The sequence below is a fragment of the Carassius carassius genome, chromosome 37 (assembly GCF_963082965.1).
Source record: "Carassius carassius chromosome 37, fCarCar2.1, whole genome shotgun sequence".
Lineage (NCBI taxonomy): Eukaryota > Metazoa > Chordata > Actinopteri > Cypriniformes > Cyprinidae > Carassius > Carassius carassius.
The window spans coordinates 23,317-46,936 of record NC_081791.1 but is presented as its reverse complement, the minus strand read 5'-3'; the positions used below and the strand labels follow the sequence as shown (position 1 = coordinate 46,936).

Sequence of the window (23,620 nt, the reverse complement as noted above, 5' to 3'; positions counted from 1 at the left end):
GGGTATTTGGGATTTTGTCGAAAACCTTCTTTTGCAAACTAGCGGCAGGTATTTGGCCCAGTCCCACCCAGATCAGCACAGAATGCTTCTCTGGAGTCTGACTGTCAATAATCATCCAAAAAAAGTGGAAATTTCCATTCACCTTGGCGAGGGGACCTCAAAACGTGCCAAGGTGGTGTGGCCGAGGTGGCTCAAATGGCTATAACTCCAGGAAGGAGTGAGATCCCTTCACCCAAATCGGCACACCTGTGCAGGGGCTCAGTCAGCGGTCAGGTGTAAAAGGGCGCTGCGACAGGCCACTAGGTGGCGCTGTAAGCGGAAAAATAAGAAAAATGAAATGTAAAAGGACCATCAAACAAAGATGGAAACACCTGAAACGCTGTGTGATGGTAGTACCCTCCCCCGTCTGCAACGTCACCGGGCCTCGCCCCGATCGGCCTGACGCTGGCTCTGCGGCGACAGAGAGTACGGCATCCCTCGTAACTCCCAAACGGTTCGTCGCAGAGCCACGTGCCTTATGTCATCGGAATCCTTGGCTCGAGCCGAACGAGATGCAGGTCTCAGATTGGCTCGTCGCTCTGACGAAATTTTCGGGTATTTGGGATTTTGTCGAAAACCTTCTTTTGCAAACTAGCGGCAGGTATTTGGCCCAGTCCCACCCAGATCAGCACAGAATGCTTCTCTGGAGTCTGACTGTCAATAATCATCCAAAAAAAGTGGAAATTTCCATTCACCTTGGCGAGGGGACCTCAAAACGTGCCAAGGTGGTGTGGCCGAGGTGGCTCAAATGGCTATAACTCCAGGAAGGAGTGAGATCCCTTCACCCAAATCGGCACACCTGTGCAGGGGCTCAGTCAGCGGTCAGGTGTAAAAGGGCGCTGCGACAGGCCACTAGGTGGCGCTGTAAGCGGAAAAATAAGAAAAATGAAATGTAAAAGGACCATCAAACAAAGATGGAAACACCTGAAACGCTGTGTGATGGTAGTACCCTCCCCCGTCTGCAACGTCACCGGGCCTCGCCCCGATCGGCCTGACGCTGGCTCTGCGGCGACAGAGAGTACGGCATCCCTCGTAACTCCCAAACGGTTCGTCGCAGAGCCACGTGCCTTATGTCATCGGAATCCTTGGCTCGAGCCGAACGAGATGCAGGTCTCAGATTGGCTCGTCGCTCTGACGAAATTTTCGGGTATTTGGGATTTTGTCGAAAACCTTCTTTTGCAAACTAGCGGCAGGTATTTGGCCCAGTCCCACCCAGATCAGCACAGAATGCTTCTCTGGAGTCTGACTGTCAATAATCATCCAAAAAAAGTGGAAATTTCCATTCACCTTGGCGAGGGGACCTCAAAACGTGCCAAGGTGGTGTGGCCGAGGTGGCTCAAATGGCTATAACTCCAGGAAGGAGTGAGATCCCTTCACCCAAATCGGCACACCTGTGCAGGGGCTCAGTCAGCGGTCAGGTGTAAAAGGGCGCTGCGACAGGCCACTAGGTGGCGCTGTAAGCGGAAAAGAACTAATATGATTTGAAAAAGCACAACGAAAAACAAACATGGAGACAGCTACAGCTAGGCTGCAGTCAATCCAATCGACTTGCAAAGTGAGGTCTGTGCAAAATTCGAACTAAACCACACACCAGGGACCGATATTTCAAGAGCGTAAGTGATTTTGTTTAATGAGCTCAAAACACATACCCAGCATGTGGCAGGACTCATCATTCTGAAACTAAAAAGTAACTGAGATAGATCTTTCTGCTTTGTTTCACCAGTTAATTCAGGGGAGAGCGCGAACGCAGTCCCCCACTACCATAAATTATGCAGTCGAGATTCCCACATTTGGGGAATTCGCAGGGGTCAGCATGGCCGTAGTGCAATGGACAAGCCTCGCCCTGGGTGAACCGCCTTCTTGATCATGGTGTCTCCCCTGCCAGGTAAGTATGAAAACCCAGGCGGCCAGCCAGAGGTACAATTTGCGTCTCTACCATCCTCACCAACGGTTAGCCCTCCGTAAACCCCAACAAAGGAAGGATGGGCGACTTCCATTACTGGCCTGGAAACTGCTTCCCAACGCTGGTTTTAGTTGACTCCCTTTAACCAAACACACCGAATTCGATACATCACCTCGTCAGTGAAAGACTCCGAGACCTCAGGTGGGAGCATCGTTAGTGGAAGAGTCCAACACCTCAGGGGGGTGCCTCAGAAGAGAGTCCGCAATAAACCACAGGACCTGCAAAGGCAGACCTCATTACTTGCTCTGCTATTCGTCACAATAAATGGCATTCCCGAAAAAGGGAAAGCACACCGTTCCTGGAGACATTGCAATACCTAGCCGATGCGTGGAATGGACGGGGCAAGCCCCGGCTCCAGCTCCGTGATCTAAAAATCCATTTAATATGTAGTCCCCGGATGGGGGACGTATCAGATATTAAACTGATAAGAACAGATACTACACTTGATCTTAGCCAAAAGGCCGAGAAGCGATGTTGATTTGATGCAGCGGGGAAGAAGCCGGACACGACGATGCCCATCTCGGCTTTGGTAAGTCTGGGAGACCTGAAACGCTGTGTGATGGTAGTACCCTCCCCCGTCTGCAACGTCACCGGGCCTCGCCCCGATCGGCCTGACGCTGGCTCTGCGGCGACAGAGAGTACGGCATCGCTCGTAACTCCCAAACGGTTCGTCGCAAAGCCACGTGCTTTATGTCATCGGAATCCTTGGCTCGAGCCGAACGAGATGCAGGTCTCAGATTGGCTCGTCTCTCTGACGAAATTTTCGGGTATTTGGGATTTTGTCGAAAACCTTCTTTTGCAAACTAGCGGCAGGTATTTGGCCCAGTCCCACCCAGATCAGCACAGAATGCTTCTCTGGAGTCTGACTGTCAAGAATCATCCAAAAAAAGTGGAAATTTCCATTCACCTTGGCGAGGGGACCTCAAAACCTGCCAAGGTGGTGTGGCCGAGGTGGCTCAAATGGCTATAACTCCAGGAAGGAGTGAGATCCCTTCACCCAAATCGGCACACCTGTGCAGGGGCTCAGTCAGCGGTCAGGTGTAAAAGGGCGCTGCGACAGGCCACTAGGTGGCGCTGTAAGCGGAAAAATAAGAAAAATGAAATGTAAAAGGACCATCAAACAAAGATGGAAACACCTGAAACGCTGTGTGATGGTAGTACCCTCCCCCGTCTGCAACGTCACCGGGCCTCGCCCCGATCGGCCTGACGCTGGCTCTGCGGCGACAGAGAGTACGGCATCCCTCGTAACTCCCAAACGGTTCGTCGCAGAGCCACGTGCCTTATGTCATCGGAATCCTTGGCTCGAGCCGAACGAGATGCAGGTCTCAGATTGGCTCGTCGCTCTGACGAAATTTTCGGGTATTTGGGATTTTGTCGAAAACCTTCTTTTGCAAACTAGCGGCAGGTATTTGGCCCAGTCCCACCCAGATCAGCACAGAATGCTTCTCTGGAGTCTGACTGTCAATAATCATCCAAAAAAAGTGGAAATTTCCATTCACCTTGGCGAGGGGACCTCAAAACGTGCCAAGGTGGTGTGGCCGAGGTGGCTCAAATGGCTATAACTCCAGGAAGGAGTGAGATCCCTTCACCCAAATCGGCACACCTGTGCAGGGGCTCAGTCAGCGGTCAGGTGTAAAAGGGCGCTGCGACAGGCCACTAGGTGGCGCTGTAAGCGGAAAAATAAGAAAAATGAAATGTAAAAGGACCATCAAACAAAGATGGAAACACCTGAAACGCTGTGTGATGGTAGTACCCTCCCCCGTCTGCAACGTCACCGGGCCTCGCCCCGATCGGCCTGACGCTGGCTCTGCGGCGACAGAGAGTACGGCATCGCTCGTAACTCCCAAACGGTTCGTCGCAGAGCCACGTGCCTTATGTCATCGGAATCCTTGGCTCGAGCCGAACGAGATGCAGGTCTCAGATTGGCTCGTCGCTCTGACGAAATTTTCGGGTATTTGGGATTTTGTCGAAAACCTTCTTTTGCAAACTAGCGGCAGGTATTTGGCCCAGTCCCACCCAGATCAGCACAGAATGCTTCTCTGGAGTCTGACTGTCAATAATCATCCAAAAAAAGTGGAAATTTCCATTCACCTTGGCGAGGGGACCTCAAAACGTGCCAAGGTGGTGTGGCCGAGGTGGCTCAAATGGCTATAACTCCAAGAAGGAGTGAGATCCCTTCACCCAAATCAGCACACCTGTGCAGGGGCTCAGTCAGCGGTCAGGTGTAAAAGGGCGCTGCGTCAGGCCACTAGGTGGCGCTGTAAGCGGAAAAATAAGAAAATTGAAATGTAAAAGGACCATCAAACAAAGATGGAAACACCTGAAACGCTGTGTGATGGTAGTACCCTCCCCCGTCTGCAACGTCACCGGGCCTCGCCCCGGCTCTGCGGCGACAGAGAGTACGGCATCGCTCGTAACTCCCAAACGGTTCGTCGCAGAGCCACGTGCCTTATGTCATCGGAATCCTTGGCTCGAGCCGAACGAGATGCAGTTCTCAGATTGGCTCGTCGCTCCGACGAAATTTTCGGGTATTTGGGATTTTGTCGAAAACCTTCTTTTGCAAACTAGCGGCAGGTATTTGGCCCAGTCCCACCCAGATCAGCACAGAATGCTTCTCTGGAGTCTGACTGTCAATAATCATCCAAAAAAAGTGGAAATTTCCATTCACCTTGGCGAGGGGACCTCAAAACGTGCCAAGGTGGTGTGGCCGAGGTGGCTCAAATGGCTATAACTCCAGGAAGGAGTGAGATCCCTTCACCCAAATCGGCACACCTGTGCAGGGGCTCAGTCAGCGGTCAGGTGTAAAAGGGCGCTGCGACAGGCCACTAGGTGGCGCTGTAAGCGGAAAAATAAGAAAAATGAAATGTAAAAGGACCATCAAACAAAGATGGAAACACCTGAAACGCTGTGTGATGGTAGTACCCTCCCCCGTCTGCAACGTCACCGGGCCTCGCCCCGGCTCTGCGGCGACAGAGAGTACGGCATCGCTCGTAACTCCCAAACGGTTCGTCGCAGAGCCACGTGCCTTATGTCATCGGAATCCTTGGCTCGAGCCGAACGAGATGCAGTTCTCAGATTGGCTCGTCGCTCCGACGAAATTTTCGGGTATTTGGGATTTTGTCGAAAACCTTCTTTTGCAAACTAGCGGCAGGTATTTGGCCCAGTCCCACCCAGATCAGCACAGAATGCTTCTCTGGAGTCTGACTGTCAATAATCATCCAAAAAAAGTGGAAATTTCCATTCACCTTGGCGAGGGGACCTCAAAACGTGCCAAGGTGGTGTGGCCGAGGTGGCTCAAATGGCTATAACTCCAGGAAGGAGTGAGATCCCTTCACCCAAATCGGCACACCTGTGCAGGGGCTCAGTCAGCGGTCAGGTGTAAAAGGGCGCTGCGACAGGCCACTAGGTGGCGCTGTAAGCGGAAAAATAAGAAAAATGAAATGTAAAAGGACCATCAAACAAAGATGGAAACACCTGAAACGCTGTGTGATGGTAGTACCCTCCCCCGTCTGCAACGTCACCGGGCCTCGCCCCGATCGGCCTGACGCTGGCTCTGCGGCGACAGAGAGTACGGCATCCCTCGTAACTCCCAAACGGTTCGTCGCAGAGCCACGTGCCTTATGTCATCGGAATCCTTGGCTCGAGCCGAACGAGATGCAGGTCTCAGATTGGCTCGTCGCTCTGACGAAATTTTCGGGTATTTGGGATTTTGTCGAAAACCTTCTTTTGCAAACTAGCGGCAGGTATTTGGCCCAGTCCCACCCAGATCAGCACAGAATGCTTCTCTGGAGTCTGACTGTCAATAATCATCCAAAAAAAGTGGAAATTTCCATTCACCTTGGCGAGGGGACCTCAAAACGTGCCAAGGTGGTGTGGCCGAGGTGGCTCAAATGGCTATAACTCCAGGAAGGAGTGAGATCCCTTCACCCAAATCGGCACACTTGTGCAGGGGCTCAGTCAGCGGTCAGGTGTAAAAGGGCGCTGCGACAGGCCACTAGGTGGCGCTGTAAGCGGAAAAGAACTAATATGATTTGAAAAAGCACAACGAAAAACAAACATGGAGACAGCTACAGCTAGGCTGCAGTCAATCCAATCGACTTGCAAAGTGAGGTCTGTGCAAAATTCGAACTAAACCACACACCAGGGACCCATATTTCAAGAGCGTAAGTGATTTTGTTTCATGAGCTCAAAACACATACCCAGCATGTGGCAGGACTCATCATTCTGAAACTAAAAAGTAACTGAGATAGATCTTTCTGCTTTGTTTCACCAGTTAATTCAGGGGAGAGCGCGAACGCAGTCCCCCACTACCATAAATTATGCAGTCGAGATTCCCACATTTGGGGAATTCGCAGGGGTCAGCATGGCCGTAGTGCAATGGACAAGCCTCGCCCTGGGTGAACCGCCTTCTTGATCATGGTGTCTCCCCTGCCAGGTAAGTATGAAGACCCAGGCGGCCAGCCAGAGGTACAATTTGCGTCTCTACCATCCTCACCAACGGTTAGCCCTCCGTAAACCCCAACAAAGGAAGGATGGGCGACTTCCATTACTGGCCTGGAAACTGCTTCCCAACGCTGGTTTTAGTTGACTCCCTTTAACCAAACACACCGAATTCGATACATCACCTCGTCAGTGAAAGACTCCGAGACCTCAGGTGGGAGCATCGTTAGTGGAAGAGTCCAACACCTCAGGGGGGTGCCTCAGAAGAGAGTCCGCAATAAACCACAGGACCTGCAAAGGCAGAGCTCATTACTTGCTCTGCTATTCGTCACAATAAATGGCATTCCCGAAAAAGGGAAAGCACACCGTTCCTGGAGACATTGCAATACCAGGCCGATGCGTGGAATGGACGGGGCAAGCCCCGGCTCCAGCTCCGTGATCTAAAAATCCATTTAATATGTAGTCCCCGGATGGGGGACGTATCAGATATTAAACTGATAAGAACAGATACTACACTTGATCTTAGCCAAAAGGCCGAGAAGCGATGTTGATTTGATGCAGCGGGGAAGAAGCCGGACACGACGATGCCCATCTCGGCTTTGGTAAGTCTGGGAGACCTGAAACGCTGTGTGATGGTAGTACCCTCCCCCGTCTGCAACGTCACCGGGCCTCGCCCCGATCGGCCTGACGCTGGCTCTGCGGCGACAGAGAGTACGGCATCGCTCGTAACTCCCAAACGGTTCGTCGCAAAGCCACGTGCTTTATGTCATCGGAATCCTTGGCTCGAGCCGAACGAGATGCAGGTCTCAGATTGGCTCGTCTCTCTGACGAAATTTTCGGGTATTTGGGATTTTGTCGAAAACCTTCTTTTGCAAACTAGCGGCAGGTATTTGGCCCAGTCCCACCCAGATCAGCACAGAATGCTTCTCTGGAGTCTGACTGTCAAGAATCATCCAAAAAAAGTGGAAATTTCCATTCACCTTGGCGAGGGGACCTCAAAACCTGCCAAGGTGGTGTGGCCGAGGTGGCTCAAATGGCTATAACTCCAGGAAGGAGTGAGATCCCTTCACCCAAATCGGCACACCTGTGCAGGGGCTCAGTCAGCGGTCAGGTGTAAAAGGGCGCTGCGACAGGCCACTAGGTGGCGCTGTAAGCGGAAAAATAAGAAAAATGAAATGTAAAAGGACCATCAAACAAAGATGGAAACACCTGAAACGCTGTGTGATGGTAGTACCCTCCCCCGTCTGCAACGTCACCGGGCCTCGCCCCGATCGGCCTGACGCTGGCTCTGCGGCGACAGAGAGTACGGCATCCCTCGTAACTCCCAAACGGTTCGTCGCAGAGCCACGTGCCTTATGTCATCGGAATCCTTGGCTCGAGCCGAACGAGATGCAGGTCTCAGATTGGCTCGTCGCTCTGACGAAATTTTCGGGTATTTGGGATTTTGTCGAAAACCTTCTTTTGCAAACTAGCGGCAGGTATTTGGCCCAGTCCCACCCAGATCAGCACAGAATGCTTCTCTGGAGTCTGACTGTCAATAATCATCCAAAAAAAGTGGAAATTTCCATTCACCTTGGCGAGGGGACCTCAAAACGTGCCAAGGTGGTGTGGCCGAGGTGGCTCAAATGGCTATAACTCCAGGAAGGAGTGAGATCCCTTCACCCAAATCGGCACACCTGTGCAGGGGCTCAGTCAGCGGTCAGGTGTAAAAGGGCGCTGCGACAGGCCACTAGGTGGCGCTGTAAGCGGAAAAATAAGAAAAATGAAATGTTTCTTCGAAACATGAATTCGCAGGGGTCAGCATGGCCGTAGTGCAATGGACAAGCCTCGCCCTGGGTGAACCGCCTTCTTGATCATGGTGTCTCCCCTGCCAGGTAAGTATGAAAACCCAGGCGGCCAGCCAGAGGTACAATTTGCGTCTCTACCATCCTCACCAACGGTTAGCCCTCCGTAAACCCCAACAAAGGAAGGATGGGCGACTTCCATTACTGGCCTGGAAACTGCTTCCCAACGCTGGTTTTAGTTGACTCCCTTTAACCAAACACACCGAATTCGATACATCACCTCGTCAGTGAAAGACTCCGAGACCTCAGGTGGGAGCATCGTTAGTGGAAGAGTCCAACACCTCAGGGGGGTGCCTCAGAAGAGAGTCCGCAATAAACCACAGGACCTGCAAAGGCAGACCTCATTACTTGCTCTGCTATTCGTCACAATAAATGGCATTCCCGAAAAAGGGAAAGCACACCGTTCCTGGAGACATTGCAATACCTAGCCGATGCGTGGAATGGACGGGGCAAGCCCCGGCTCCAGCTCCGTGATCTAAAAATCCATTTAATATGTAGTCCCCGGATGGGGGACGTATCAGATATTAAACTGATAAGAACAGATTTTTTTTTTTCGAAAAAGTTTTATTGTCACCATTTACATTTTTTCCATTTGCATTTTTACTTTCACACACATTTTTTTTTTTTTCAAGCACACATTAAAACAAGCCATATAATATATAATAAATACACATGGTAAAATGAAAGAAACAATCATTGTTAAAAAAAATTGATTAAACCACAGTGTTTTGCTTGTTTTTAAAAGTCCATATTTGAGGTGTGTTTAAAAGGTGCGATCGGTTTCAAAAGTAAAATACAAATTTAAAAAAGCAAACAAGCCTCATATGCATGTTAATAAAACCAATTTCATTAATAAAACACAATAAAAACCAATTTATAGGATAAAAACCAAATAAAAAAAAAAAAAACATCTGTTGTGCAAGACCGGGGGTGAGTCCTTATCAAGTCGGTCTTCACCCCACTCTCCAGAACAGGGACATGAGATGCTGCTTTACAGGCTCAGCGGAGATCCCCTCTCCTCCGGCCCGCTGGCCCGCTGTTCCCGTAGCCAGAATGGTGAGGGTGCATCTACGGGCAGCCAGGGTCGGTGCCTGCCGGGACCCTCTCTGTGCGGCCCCGGCCCCCCCGTCCGAATATCGTCGTCCGGTACCCCTGCAGCATTGATGTTACCTTTAGCTCGCATGCATGGAGGGTTACCGTAACGCGTTTCCCCACCAGCAGGTTTCTGGTGGCCCAGATGGCATCCTTGATGACGTTGAGGGTGAGCCAGAGCGAGGTGAATTCCTGTGCTGTCATGTCCTTCAAGCCCCGGCCCACCCCAAGGATGGCGAGCTGGTACCCGAACTGGGCCCCACCTGCTGGTAGGCACGGGAAATACAAGGGGCCGGTCTTGGCCCACAGGTCCCGCGCAGCACCGCACTCCCAGAGTAGGTGGTGGACGGTCTCCGGGGAATTGCAGCCGGACCGAGGGCAGATGGGGTTTTTGGCCATGCCTCTGGAGTGCATAACCGCCCTGACCGGGAGGATCTCATGAGCCACCATCCATGATAAATCCTTGTGCCTGTTCTGGAGAGCGGGGTGAGCAGCGTTCCTCCAAACTTGTTTGGCCTCACCTAGTGTGAGGCCTGGAACTGGACTCACCGGTTCCCGGTCCTGCACAACAGAAATGAGAGACTTGTGTTTAGTTAAAATGGTGACATCTTCACTCTCTAAAAGATATTTCTTTAAAAAATTTTTTATAAAACTGTACTCTTTAGGCAAGTTAAAAGACACTGGGGTTTTCAAGTCTACTGGTAAAATTTTCAATGTTCTTAGGTAAGACCCCATCCAAAATCGCACCATTGCAGCCGTCTTGTTTTCTTTGGATGGGGTCATGGCATAACTAATGTGCAGGGCGGTGAAGCGGCTGCCTAAAAACAGGTGGGGGTCTGGGAGGCCTTTTCCACCGTTCTCTGGCCTTTTCTTGATGGTCTCCCTCTTCAGGCGCTCCCACTTGGACCCCCACAGGAAATAAAACACCGCCCTCTCCAGTCTCACCAGGAACCGCCGAGGTGGGCTAAAAACAGAACAGACAAGTAAAATCAGAGGTAAAATCACAGATTTAAAAATTAAAATTTTACCTTCAATTGTCAACTGTCTTAGTCCCCAAAACCCCAGTCTTTTCCTAGCTTTCCCTAGCAAGTCAGTCCAGTTGTCTCGTCCACCTCCGTCTTTATCAAATTTAACGCCTAAAATCTTAAAATCATTGTCTTTAAAAACCAAATCAAGTCCTCCTGTGTCCGCGTCTCCCCACGGCCCGAAGAGCTGGGCCTCGGACTTGTTTCTATTGAGTTTGGCGCCCGAGGCCCGACCGTACCAGTCAGTCAAGTCCAGTGCTCTTCGTATGGATAAAAGGTCCGTGGCTAAAAGAGTTACGTCGTCCATGTATAAAGCACAGGTCGCCGTCAGTCCACCCGTCCCAGGAACGTCCAGTCCTTTGATCCATTTGTCCCTTCTCAAGATCTGTGCCAGTGGCTCAATGCAAGCCACATACAGAAGAGGAGATAAAGGACATCCCTGACGGACACCACTGTGTATGTTCACAGCTTTGGAAAGATGCCCATTTATTAGAATTTTGCTGACTATTCCCTTGTACAGCAGTCCCACCCAGGCTATAAACCTCTCTGGAAACCCCATTTTATCCAGTACCTGGAAGAGGTACTGGTGCGAGACTCGATCAAATGCTTTTTCAAAATCTAAATTTAGGACTACTAGCCGAATATTTCTGTCTCTCGCGTAACAGATGGCGTCTCTAATCAGCACTAGGTTGTCTGTTATCTTTCTTCCGGGCACAGCAGAAGCTTGATCCGGGTGGATCACGTCCTCTAAAACAGTCGACATGCGTGTCGCTAAAATCTTACTAAAAAGTTTACCATCGAAATTTAAAAGCGTGATTGGTCTCCAATTTTTTAAGTCAGTCCTGTCCCCTTTTTTGTACAGTAAAGACACTATCCCTATCCTAAAACTGTCGGGTAGTCTGTCAAGAGTCTCAAAGTTGTTAAAAACAGCCAATAATTCATGTGCTAAAATATCCCAAAAAGTAAGATAAAACTCTAGGGGAAGTCCATCTGCTCCTGGGGACTTCCCCTTTTTAAAACCTTTAAGAGCTTTATGTAATTCTAAAATATTAAAATCTTGGGATAAAAACTTATTTTGGCCATTAACATTCTTGACTAAAAAATTTAAAACTTCCCTTGCCGTATCGTCGTGTACATCTTTTTTACAATACAAATCCTCATAAAATCCCTCTACATTTTTTAAAATCTCTTCTGTTGTGTTTGCATCCCTCCCTCCTACCTTAACACTGGTTATTGCCCCTCCCCTTGTTATTATCTTTTTAAAAAAGTAACTTGTACACTTTTCACCTTCCTCTATTTCTCTTTCTTTGCTTCTTAAAATAACACCTTTACTTTGGATACGAGATAAAACTGACATTTCTTTTTTTACATCTGTTATTTCTTGGCTAAAATCAAAACCATTATTTAAAAGATTAAAATATCTTTGTAATCTTTTTTGCAACCCCATCATGCATCTCTTTTCCCTATTCTTTTTATCTTTCCCTACCTTCCTAAAAAACTGTCTTGTCCGGTCCTTTACCATTTCCCACCACTGTGCACGTGTCTCATAAAAGTCTTGGAGGGTCTGCCATTGGCTGAACTGCTCCCTATATTCTCTAACCACTTCTTCATCCACCAATAGGGAACAGTTCAGCTTCCACATCCCTCCTCCTACCGTCACACCCGGGGAAAGTGAAAGGGTGCAAGACAGCATCATGTGATCAGAAAAAAAGAGAGGGGTCAATGTTGCATCGGTTGGCGGGCAGTCCCTTGTAAAAACATAGTCAATTCGAGAGGCTCTGGCGCCATCACCACTGAACCAGGTGAAGCCCTCCTCTCTTTGATGCAGTTGTTTAAAACAGTCAACTAACTTAAAATCCTTGACTAAATTTTGTAATAAAACCGATGTCTTATCGACCTTAAAATCTTCTCCTACTCTCTTCCTATCTGTTTTTGATAAAACACAGTTAAAATCCCCTGCTACTATTAGGGGAGCCCTGCCTAACATGTGGGGCTGCAGGTCTTCTAAAAGCTCATACCTGTCATTTTTTTCTGTAAAACCATACACGTTAAGAACCTTAAAATCTCTCCCTAAAAAAGTCAGGTTTGCTAAAAGAGCCCGCCCTTCCCTCACCACAGTGCTATCCTTCACCGTGATGTTTGAATTTTTTATTAAAATAGCGACACCATCATTCTTGTTGAAGTTAGAGCCACTCCATATTGAGGGCCCCATGGTCCACATCTCCTCCAACTTCCTGTGGTTACTTAAAAAGGGCAGAGCACACTCTTGCAGTAAAAACAAATCTGACTTAAAAGACTTTAAAAGGGATAAAATGCTCTGTGCTCGCAAGGTGGACCTCACACTTCTTACATTTATGGTAGAGATAGTGAGGGCCATGAGCAGTATGGTTAAAACAGTATGAGACATTTAAACAGAAGACTAAAAGACTACAAAAATATGCTTAAAATCATGTTTTATCTTGTTTCACCTGCTCTTCCTTTCTCCCAGATGAACTGGGGCCCGGAGAGCAGGTGCTCGACACATCGGGTGCTACAGAGAAACCCTCTTGTAACTCCCTAGGCGACGATGTTCTTAGCTTGATGTGCAAAAAGGAGACCTCATTTGGGGATTCTAGGGGCCACATACGTTCTTGATCTTCCAAATCGGAACTATCAAGCCGCTGTGCTGCCCTAGCTTTTTTCTCCTCTGTTTCCACCAGAGGAGATCCCGCAGGTCTTTTTTGCACTTGAGCATTTGGGAGTGAACACTCAAATTCACTCCCACTGGATTCCTGCACCAAATCTGACACCGTTTCTAGGGAAGAGCTTGTTTCTTCCTCGCTCACTTCTCCTTCCGTGACTTTTTCCAGTTCAATATCTGACTCCGCCCCTGTGGCCGCCCCACTTCCTCCTTCCTGCCCAATCCCTGAGGCCGGCTGGGGATTTGAAATTCCCGCCAAAACCTCAGGGACCGCCTCCTCTTTCCTTTGTTCATTCGTTTGTTGCCCATGTGGGGCGGCCATTTTGAGCTTGTTGGCAAAACTTTTAGGGCAGTCTCTGTAGAGATGGTTTGTTTCTCCACAAAGATTACACCGTCTGCCATTGGTACAATCATCAAAACTGTGACCAATTTCTCTACACTTCCCACATATTAACTCTTGGCATGCTTCAGCGAGATGACCAAACCTGCAACACTTCCTGCAGAGTTTGGGCATTCCTTGATAATGTATGTAGCCTCTGTTCTCTCCGAGCACAATCATGGAAGGCAGATGTTTCAGGCCCTGGTAGCCCCCAGCGTCTTCCCATTGTTTAATGGGAATTCGCCAGGAGCATGTCCAAATGCCATCTTCATCCAACACTTTGACAGGCTGGCCTCGAACAGTGCAAAATCTACCCAACCAAACACAAATATCATCTCCAGTCACTGTTTCATTGAACATCCTGACAATCACAGTTTTAAGTGTGTTATCCGAAAGTTTCTCGACAGTGAACATGGAGAACTGGGCTTTAACTGAATCAAACCTTTGCCAAAAGTCATTAAGCAGGGAAGCGGTTTTAAAACTGACATCAAATCCTTTGTTCAAGGGCAGAGTCATCAAACAATTCAGGTCGTCAGATCTAAAAGCTAAGGTCTTTTGGATCAGCTTCCTTGAAAAGTCCATACGGGACATTCCAAGGAGCTTCCCCTCAACCTGCCTGAATAAAAAACGCACGCTGTGGTGCCTCCGCACGCCGGCACGGGCAGCCGACATGATGGAGGCACCAACAGCCTTAAAACTTAAAACAACAATAAATACAACAATAAATAACCAAATAAATAATTAAAAGACCTTACCTTAAAACTTGTTGGAGCCCGAAGCAGCAGAATTCAATGTACCTCTCGAAGTTGTGTGACTCAAGATATAAAAAGATCTCAAGTCAGGAAACCTCCAAGAGGCGATCGCAGTCTCAACCGTCCGACAAGATACGTGATCTTAGCCAAAAGGCCGAGAAGCGATGTTGATTTGATGCAGCGGGGAAGAAGCCGGACACGACGATGCCCATCTCGGCTTTGGTAAGTCTGGGAGACCTGAAACGCTGTGTGATGGTAGTACCCTCCCCCGTCTGCAACGTCACCGGGCCTCGCCCCGATCGGCCTGACGCTGGCTCTGCGGCGACAGAGAGTACGGCATCGCTCGTAACTCCCAAACGGTTCGTCGCAAAGCCACGTGCTTTATGTCATCGGAATCCTTGGCTCGAGCCGAACGAGATGCAGGTCTCAGATTGGCTCGTCTCTCTGACGAAATTTTCGGGTATTTGGGATTTTGTCGAAAACCTTCTTTTGCAAACTAGCGGCAGGTATTTGGCCCAGTCCCACCCAGATCAGCACAGAATGCTTCTCTGGAGTCTGACTGTCAAGAATCATCCAAAAAAAGTGGAAATTTCCATTCACCTTGGCGAGGGGACCTCAAAACCTGCCAAGGTGGTGTGGCCGAGGTGGCTCAAATGGCTATAACTCCAGGAAGGAGTGAGATCCCTTCACCCAAATCGGCACACCTGTGCAGGGGCTCAGTCAGCGGTCAGGTGTAAAAGGGCGCTGCGACAGGCCACTAGGTGGCGCTGTAAGCGGAAAAATAAGAAAAATGAAATGTAAAAGGACCATCAAACAAAGATGGAAACACCTGAAACGCTGTGTGATGGTAGTACCCTCCCCCGTCTGCAACGTCACCGGGCCTCGCCCCGATCGGCCTGACGCTGGCTCTGCGGCGACAGAGAGTACGGCATCCCTCGTAACTCCCAAACGGTTCGTCGCAGAGCCACGTGCCTTATGTCATCGGAATCCTTGGCTCGAGCCGAACGAGATGCAGGTCTCAGATTGGCTCGTCGCTCTGACGAAATTTTCGGGTATTTGGGATTTTGTCGAAAACCTTCTTTTGCAAACTAGCGGCAGGTATTTGGCCCAGTCCCACCCAGATCAGCACAGAATGCTTCTCTGGAGTCTGACTGTCAATAATCATCCAAAAAAAGTGGAAATTTCCATTCACCTTGGCGAGGGGACCTCAAAACGTGCCAAGGTGGTGTGGCCGAGGTGGCTCAAATGGCTATAACTCCAGGAAGGAGTGAGATCCCTTCACCCAAATCGGCACACCTGTGCAGGGGCTCAGTCAGCGGTCAGGTGTAAAAGGGCGCTGCGACAGGCCACTAGGTGGCGCTGTAAGCGGAAAAATAAGAAAAATGAAATGTAAAAGGACCATCAAACAAAGATGGAAACACCTGAAACGCTGTGTGATGGTAGTACCCTCCCCCGTCTGCAACGTCACCGGGCCTCGCCCCGATCGGCCTGACGCTGGCTCTGCGGCGACAGAGAGTACGGCATCGCTCGTAACTCCCAAACGGTTCGTCGCAGAGCCACGTGCCTTATGTCATCGGAATCCTTGGCTCGAGCCGAACGAGATGCAGTTCTCAGATTGGCTCGTCGCTCTGACGAAATTTTCGGGTATTTGGGATTTTGTCGAAAACCTTCTTTTGCAAACTAGCGGCAGGTATTTGGCCCAGTCCCACCCAGATCAGCACAGAATGCTTCTCTGGAGTCTGACTGTCAATAATCATCCAAAAAAAGTGGAAATTTCCATTCACCTTGGCGAGGGGACCTCAAAACGTGCCAAGGTGGTGTGGCCGAGGTGGCTCAAATGGCTATAACTCCAGGAAGGAGTGAGATCCCTTCACCCAAATCAGCACACCTGTGCAGGGGCTCAGTCAGCGGTCAGGTGTAAAAGGGCGCTGCGACAGGCCACTAGGTGGCGCTGTAAGCGGAAAAATAAGAAAATTGAAATGTAAAAGGACCATCAAACAAAGATGGAAACACCTGAAACGCTGTGTGATGGTAGTACCCTCCCCCGTCTGCAACGTCACCGGGCCTCGCCCCGGCTCTGCGGCGACAGAGAGTACGGCATCGCTCGTAACTCCCAAACGGTTCGTCGCAGAGCCACGTGCCTTATGTCATCGGAATCCTTGGCTCGAGCCGAACGAGATGCAGTTCTCAGATTGGCTCGTCGCTCCGACGAAATTTTCGGGTATTTGGGATTTTGTCGAAAACCTTCTTTTGCAAACTAGCGGCAGGTATTTGGCCCAGTCCCACCCAGATCAGCACAGAATGCTTCTCTGGAGTCTGACTGTCAATAATCATCCAAAAAAAGTGGAAATTTCCATTCACCTTGGCGAGGGGACCTCAAAACGTGCCAAGGTGGTGTGGCCGAGGTGGCTCAAATGGCTATAACTCCAGGAAGGAGTGAGATCCCTTCACCCAAATCGGCACACCTGTGCAGGGGCTCAGTCAGCGGTCAGGTGTAAAAGGGCGCTGCGACAGGCCACTAGGTGGCGCTGTAAGCGGAAAAATAAGAAAAATGAAATGTAAAAGGACCATCAAACAAAGATGGAAACACCTGAAACGCTGTGTGATGGTAGTACCCTCCCCCGTCTGCAACGTCACCGGGCCTCGCCCCGATCGGCCTGACGCTGGCTCTGCGGCGACAGAGAGTACGGCATCCCTCGTAACTCCCAAACGGTTCGTCGCAGAGCCACGTGCCTTATGTCATCGGAATCCTTGGCTCGAGCCGAACGAGATGCAGGTCTCAGATTGGCTCGTCGCTCTGACGAAATTTTCGGGTATTTGGGATTTTGTCGAAAACCTTCTTTTGCAAACTAGCGGCAGGTATTTGGCCCAGTCCCACCCAGATCAGCACAGAATGCTTCTCTGGAGTCTGACTGTCAATAATCATCCAAAAAAAGTGGAAATTTCCATTCACCTTGGCGAGGGGACCTCAAAACGTGCCAAGGTGGTGTGGCCGAGGTGGCTCAAATGGCTATAACTCCAGGAAGGAGTGAGATCCCTTCACCCAAATCGGCACACCTGTGCAGGGGCTCAGTCAGCGGTCAGGTGTAAAAGGGCGCTGCGACAGGCCACTAGGTGGCGCTGTAAGCGGAAAAATAAGAAAAATGAAATGTAAAAGGACCATCAAACAAAGATGGAAACACCTGAAACGCTGTGTGATGGTAGTACCCTCCCCCGTCTGCAACGTCACCGGGCCTCGCCCCGATCGGCCTGACGCTGGCTCTGCGGCGACAGAGAGTACGGCATCGCTCGTAACTCCCAAACGGTTCGTCGCAGAGCCACGTGCCTTATGTCATCGGAATCCTTGGCTCGAGCCGAACGAGATGCAGGTCTCAGATTGGCTCGTCGCTCTGACGAAATTTTCGGGTATTTGGGATTTTGTCGAAAACCTTCTTTTGCAAACTAGCGGCAGGTATTTGGCCCAGTCCCACCCAGATCAGCACAGAATGCTTCTCTGGAGTCTGACTGTCAATAATCATCCAAAAAAAGTGGAAATTTCCATTCACCTTGGCGAGGGGACCTCAAAACGTGCCAAGGTGGTGTGGCCGAGGTGGCTCAAATGGCTATAACTCCAGGAAGGAGTGAGATCCCTTCACCCAAATCAGCACACCTGTGCAGGGGCTCAGTCAGCGGTCAGGTGTAAAAGGGCGCTGCGACAGGCCACTAGGTGGCGCTGTAAGCGGAAAAATAAGAAAATTGAAATGTAAAAGGACCATCAAACAAAGATGGAAACACCTGAAACGCTGTGTGATGGTAGTACCCTCCCCCGTCTGCAACGTCACCGGGCCTCGCCCCGGCTCTGCGGCGACAGAGAGTACGGCATCGCTCGTAACTCCCAAACGGTTCGTCGCAGAGCCACGTGCCTTATGTCATCGGAATCCTTGGCTCGAGCCGAACGAGATGCAGTTCTCAGATTGGCTCGTCGCTCCGACGAAATTTTCGGGTATTTGGGATTTTGTCGAAAACCTTCTTTTGCAAACTAGCGGCAGGTATTTGGCCCAGTCCCACCCAGATCAGCACAGAATGCTTCTCTGGAGTCTGACTGTCAATAATCATCCAAAAAAAGTGGAAATTTCCATTCACCTTGGCGAGGGGACCTCAAAACGTGCCAAGGTGGTGTGGCCGAGGTGGCTCAAATGGCTATAACTCCAGGAAGGAGTGAGATCCCTTCACCCAAATCGGCACACCTGTGCAGGGGCTCAGTCAGCGGTCAGGTGTAAAAGGGCGCTGCGACAGGCCACTAGGTGGCGCTGTAAGCGGAAAAATAAGAAAAATGAAATGTAAAAGGACCATCAAACAAAGATGGAAACACCTGAAACGCTGTGTGATGGTAGTACCCTCCCCCGTCTGCAACGTCACCGGGCCTCGCCCCGATCGGCCTGACGCTGGCTCTGCGGCGACAGAGAGTACGGCATCCCTCGTAACTCCCACGTGCCTTATGTCATCGGAATCCTTGGCTCGAGCCGAACGAGATGCAGGTCTCAGATTGGCTCGTCGCTCTGACGAAATTTTCGGGTATTTGGGATTTTGTCGAAAACCTTCTTTTGCAAACTAGCGGCAGGTATTTGGCCCAGTCCCACCCAGATCAGCACAGAATGCTTCTCTGGAGTCTGACTGTCAATAATCATCCAAAAAAAGTGGAAATTTCCATTCACCTTGGCGAGGGGACCTCAAAACGTGCCAAGGTGGTGTGGCCGAGGTGGCTCAAATGGCTATAACTCCAGGAAGGAGTGAGATCCCTTCACCCAAATCGGCACACCTGTGCAGGGGCTCAGTCAGCGGTCAGGTGTAAAAGGGCGCTGCGACAGGCCACTAGGTGGCGCTGTAAGCGGAAAAATAAGAAAATTGAAATGTAAAAGGACCATCAAACAAAGATGGAAACACCTGAAACGCTGTGTGATGGTAGTACCCTCCCCCGTCTGCAACGTCACTGGGCCTCGCCCCGATCGGCCTGACGCTGGCTCTGCGGCAACAGAGAGTACGGCATCGCTCGTAACTCCCAAACGGTTCGTCGCAGAGCCACGTGCCTTATGTCATCGGAATCCTTGGCTCGAGCCGAACGAGATGCATGTCTCAGATTGGCTCGTCACTCTGACGAAATTTTCGGGTATTTGGGATTTTGTCGAAAACCTTCTTTTGCAAACTAGCGGCAGGTATTTGGCCCAGTCCCACCCAGATCAGCACAGAATGCTTCTCTGGAGTCTGACTGTCAATAATCATCCAAAAAAAGTGGAAATTTCCATTCACCTTGGCGAGGGGACCTCAAAACGTGCCAAGGTGGTGTGGCCGAGGTGGCTCAAATGGCTATAACTCCAGGAAGGAGTGAGATCCCTTCACCCAAATCGGCACACCTGTGCAGGGGCTCAGTCAGCGGTCAGGTGTAAAAGGGCGCTGCGACAGGCCACTAGGTGGCGCTGTAAGCGGAAAAATAAGAAAATTGAAATGTAAAAGGACCATCAAACAAAGATGGAAACACCTGAAACGCTGTGTGATGGTAGTACCCTCCCCCGTCTGCAACGTCACCGGGCCTCGCCCCGGCTCTGCGGCGACAGAGAGTACGGCATCGCTCGTAACTCCCAAACGGTTCGTCGCAGAGCCACGTGCCTTATGTCATCGGAATCCTTGGCTCGAGCCGAACGAGATGCAGTTCTCAGATTGGCTCGTCGCTCCGACGAAATTTTCGGGTATTTGGGATTTTGTCGAAAACCTTCTTTTGCAAACTAGCGGCAGGTATTTGGCCCAGTCCCACCCAGATCAGCACAGAATGCTTCTCTGGAGTCTGACTGTCAATAATCATCCAAAAAAAGTGGAAATTTCCATTCACCTTGGCGAGGGGACCTCAAAACGTGCCAAGGTGGTGTGGCCGAGGTGGCTCAAATGGCTATAACTCCAGGAAGGAGTGAGATCCCTTCACCCAAATCGGCACACCTGTGCAGGGGCTCAGTCAGCGGTCAGGTGTAAAAGGGCGCTGCGACAGGCCACTAGGTGGCGCTGTAAGCGGAAAAATAAGAAAAATGAAATGTAAAAGGACCATCAAACAAAGATGGAAACACCTGAAACGCTGTGTGATGGTAGTACCCTCCCCCGTCTGCAACGTCACCGGGCCTCGCCCCGATCGGCCTGACGCTGGCTCTGCGGCGACAGAGAGTACGGCATCCCTCGTAACTCCCACGTGCCTTATGTCATCGGAATCCTTGGCTCGAGCCGAACGAGATGCAGGTCTCAGATTGGCTCGTCGCTCTGACGAAATTTTCGGGTATTTGGGATTTTGTCGAAAACCTTCTTTTGCAAACTAGCGGCAGGTATTTGGCCCAGTCCCACCCAGATCAGCACAGAATGCTTCTCTGGAGTCTGACTGTCAATAATCATCCAAAAAAAGTGGAAATTTCCATTCACCTTGGCGAGGGGACCTCAAAACGTGCCAAGGTGGTGTGGCCGAGGTGGCTCAAATGGCTATAACTCCAGGAAGGAGTGAGATCCCTTCACCCAAATCGGCACACCTGTGCAGGGGCTCAGTCAGCGTTCAGGTGTAAAAGGGCGCTGCGACAGGCCACTAGGTGGCGCTGTAAGCGGAAAAATAAGAAAATTGAAATGTAAAAGGACCATCAAACAAAGATGGAAACACCTGAAACGCTGTGTGATGGTAGTACCCTCCCCCGTCTGCAACGTCACCGGGCCTCGCCCCGATCGGCCTGACGCTGGCTCTGCGGCGACAGAGAGTACGGCATCGCTCGTAACTCCCAAACGGTTCGTCGCAGAGCCACGTGCCTTATGTCATCGGAATCCTTGGCTCGAGCCGAACGAGATGCAGGTCTCAGATTGGCTCGTCGCTCTGACGAAATTTTCGGGTATTTGGGATTTTGTCGAAAACCTTCTTTTGCAAACTAGCGGCAGGTATTTGGCCCAGTCCCACCCAGATCAGCACAGAATGCTTCTCTGGAGTCTGACAGTCAATAATCATCCAAAAAAAGTGGAAATTTCCATTCACCTTGGCGAGGGGACCTCAAAACGTGCCAAGGTGGTGTGGCCGAGGTGGCTCAAATGGCTATAACTCCAGGAAGGAGTGAGATCCCTTCACCCAAATCGGCACACCTGTGCAGGGGCTCAGTCAGCGGTCAGGTGTAAAAGGGCGCTGCGACAGGCCACTAGGTGGCGCTGTAAGCGGAAAAGAACTAATATGATTTGAAAAAGCACAACGAAAAACAAACATGGAGACAGCTACAGCTAGGCTGCAGTCAATCCAATCGACTTGCAAAGTGAGGTCTGTGCAAAATTCGAACTAAACCACACACCAGGGACCGATATTTCAAGAGCGTAAGTGATTTTGTTTCATGAGCTCAAAACACATACCCAGCATGTGGCAGGGCTCATCATTCTGAAACTAAAGAGTAACTGAGATAGATCTTTCTGCTTTGTTTCACCAGTTAATTCAGGGGAGAGCGCGAACGCAGTCCCCCACTACCATAAATTATGCAGTCTAGATTCCCACATTTGGGGAATTCGCAGGGGTCAGCATGGCCGTAGTGCAATGGACAAGCCTCGCCCTGGGTGAACCGCCTTCTTGATCATGGTGTCTCCCCTGCCAGGTAAGTATGAAGACCCAGGCGGCCAGCCAGAGGTACAATTTGCGTCTCTACCATCCTCACCAACGGTTAGCCCTCCGTAAACCCCAACAAAGGAAGGATGGGCGACTTCCATTACTGGCCTGGAAACTGCTTCCCAACGCTGGTTTTAGTTGACTCCCTTTAACCAAACACACCGAATTCGATACATCACCTCGTCAGTGAAAGACTCCGAGACCTCAGGTGGGAGCATCGTTAGTGGAAGAGTCCAACACCTCAGGGGGGTGCCTCAGAAGAGAGTCCGCAATAAACCACAGGACCTGCAAAGGCAGACCTCATTAGTTGCACTGCTATTCGTCACAATAAATGGCATTCCCGAAAACGGGAAAGCACACCGTTCCTGGAGACACTGCAATACCAGGCCGATGCGTGGAATGGACGGAGCAAGCCCCGGCTCCAGCTCCGTGATCTAAAAATCCATTTAATATGTAGTCCCCGGATGGGGGACGTATCAGATATTAAACTGATAAGAACAGATACTACACTTGATCTTAGCCAAAAGGCCGAGAAGCGATGTTGATTTGATGCAGCGGGGAAGAAGCCGGACACGACGATGCCCATCTCGGCTTTGGTAAGTCTGGGAGACCTGAAACGCTGTGTGATGGTAGTACCCTCCCCCGTCTGCAACGTCACCGGGCCTCGCCCCGATCGGCCTGACGCTGGCTCTGCGGCGACAGAGAGTACGGCATCGCTCGTAACTCCCAAACGGTTCGTCGCAGAGCCACGTGCCTTATGTCATCGGAATCCTTGGCTCGAGCCGAACGAGATGCAGGTCTCAGATTGGCTCGTCGCTCTGACGAAATTTTCGGGTATTTGGGATTTTGTCGAAAACCTTCTTTTGCAAACTAGCGGCAGGTATTTGGCCCAGTCCCACCCAGATCAGCACAGAATGCTTCTCTGGAGTCTGACTGTCAATAATCATCCAAAAAAAGTGGAAATTTCCATTCACCTTGGCGAGGGGACCTCAAAACGTGCCAAGGTGGTGTGGCCGAGGTTGCTCAAATGGCTATAACTCCAGGAAGGAGTGAGATCCCTTCACCCAAATCGGCACACCTGTGCAGGGGCTCAGTCAGCGGTCAGGTGTAAAAGGGCGCTGCGACAGGCCACTAGGTGGCGCTGTAAGCGGAAAAATAAGAAAATTGAAATGTAAAAGGACCATCAAACAAAGATGGAAACACCTGAAACGCTGTGTGATGGTAGTACCCTCCCCCGTCTGCAACGTCACCGGGCCTCGCCCCGATCGGCCTGACGCTGGCTCCGCGGCGACAGAGAGTACGGCATCGCTCGTAACTCCCAAACGGTTCGTCGCAGAGCCACGTGCCTTATGTCATCGGAATCCTTGGCTCGAGCCGAACGAAATGCAGGTCTCAGATTGGCTCGTCGCTCTGAAGAAATTTTCGGGTATTTGGGATTTTGTCGAAAACCTTCTTTTGCAAACTAGCGGCAGGTATTTGGCCCAGTCCCACCCAGATCAGCACAGAATGCTTCTCTGGAGTCTGACTGTCAATAATCATCCAAAAAAAGTGGAAATTTCCATTCACCTTGGCGAGGGGACCTCAAAACGTGCCAAGGTGGTGTGGCCGAGGTGGCTCAAATGGCTATAACTCCAGGAAGGAGTGAGATCCCTTCACCCAAATCGGCACACCTGTGCAGGGGCTCAGTCAGCGGTCAGGTGTAAAAGGGCGCTGCGACAGGCCACTAGGTGGCGCTGTAAGCGGAAAAATAAGAAAATTGAAATGTAAAAG

At 50.4% G+C, this 23,620-nt stretch overlaps 7 non-coding genes and 1 pseudogene across 7 annotated transcripts; all 8 read right to left on the bottom strand.

The window, feature by feature from the left end:
- Window positions 1–1,768: 1,768 nt before the first annotated feature.
- On the bottom strand, window positions 1,769–1,932 carry LOC132118883 (U1 spliceosomal RNA). The gene has a single exon (XR_009426050.1). It is a non-coding gene; the product is annotated as a U1 spliceosomal RNA (small nuclear RNA).
- Window positions 1,933–2,284: 352 nt separating this feature from the next.
- Window positions 2,285–2,475, bottom strand: LOC132118805 (U2 spliceosomal RNA). The gene has a single exon (XR_009426024.1). It is a non-coding gene; the product is annotated as a U2 spliceosomal RNA (small nuclear RNA).
- Window positions 2,476–6,281: 3,806 nt separating this feature from the next.
- LOC132118882 (U1 spliceosomal RNA) lies at window positions 6,282–6,445 on the bottom strand. The gene has a single exon (XR_009426049.1). It is a non-coding gene; the product is annotated as a U1 spliceosomal RNA (small nuclear RNA).
- Window positions 6,446–6,797: 352 nt separating this feature from the next.
- Window positions 6,798–6,988, bottom strand: LOC132118767 (U2 spliceosomal RNA). Its single transcript, XR_009425989.1, has one exon. It is a non-coding gene; the product is annotated as a U2 spliceosomal RNA (small nuclear RNA).
- A 1,174-nt stretch (window positions 6,989–8,162) lies between these two features.
- Window positions 8,163–8,324, bottom strand: LOC132118763 (U1 spliceosomal RNA). The gene has a single exon (XR_009425985.1). It is a non-coding gene; the product is annotated as a U1 spliceosomal RNA (small nuclear RNA).
- Window positions 8,325–8,676: 352 nt separating this feature from the next.
- Window positions 8,677–8,852, bottom strand: LOC132118851 (U2 spliceosomal RNA; annotated as a pseudogene).
- A 12,831-nt stretch (window positions 8,853–21,683) lies between these two features.
- LOC132118741 (U1 spliceosomal RNA) lies at window positions 21,684–21,847 on the bottom strand. The gene has a single exon (XR_009425968.1). It is a non-coding gene; the product is annotated as a U1 spliceosomal RNA (small nuclear RNA).
- Window positions 21,848–22,199: 352 nt separating this feature from the next.
- On the bottom strand, window positions 22,200–22,390 carry LOC132118772 (U2 spliceosomal RNA). The gene has a single exon (XR_009425994.1). It is a non-coding gene; the product is annotated as a U2 spliceosomal RNA (small nuclear RNA).
- Window positions 22,391–23,620: the final 1,230 nt, after the last annotated feature.